The sequence below is a fragment of the Papio anubis genome, chromosome 10, assembly GCF_008728515.1.
Source record: "Papio anubis isolate 15944 chromosome 10, Panubis1.0, whole genome shotgun sequence".
Lineage (NCBI taxonomy): Eukaryota > Metazoa > Chordata > Mammalia > Primates > Cercopithecidae > Papio > Papio anubis.
Genome location: NC_044985.1, coordinates 115,471,149 through 115,471,590, shown reverse-complemented (window position 1 = coordinate 115,471,590; position 442 = coordinate 115,471,149).

Genomic DNA, 442 nt, shown 5'->3' with positions numbered 1-442 from the left:
GACTCCGTCTCAAAAAAAAAAATAATAATAATAATAATAATAATAATGGGCCGGGCGCGGCGGCTCAGGCCTGTAATCCCAGCACTTTGGGAGGCCGAGGCGGGCGGATCACGAGGTCAGGAGATCGAGACCATCCTGGCTAACACGGTGAAACCCCGTCTCTACTAAAAATACAAAAAATTAGCCGGGGGTGGTGGCGTGCGCCTGTAGTCCCAGCTACTCGGATATTCGGAGGCTGAGGCAGGAGAATGGCATGAACCTGGGAGGCGGAGCTTGCAGTGAGCCAAGATCGCGCCACTGCACTCCAGCCTGGGCGACAAAGAGAGACTACGTCTCAAAAAAAAATAATAATAATTATTATTATTAATTAATTAAAGGAATAAAAAAATAAATCCTTGATCCCACACCTGGGTTCCCTGCTGCTCACAGGATAACTCAGATG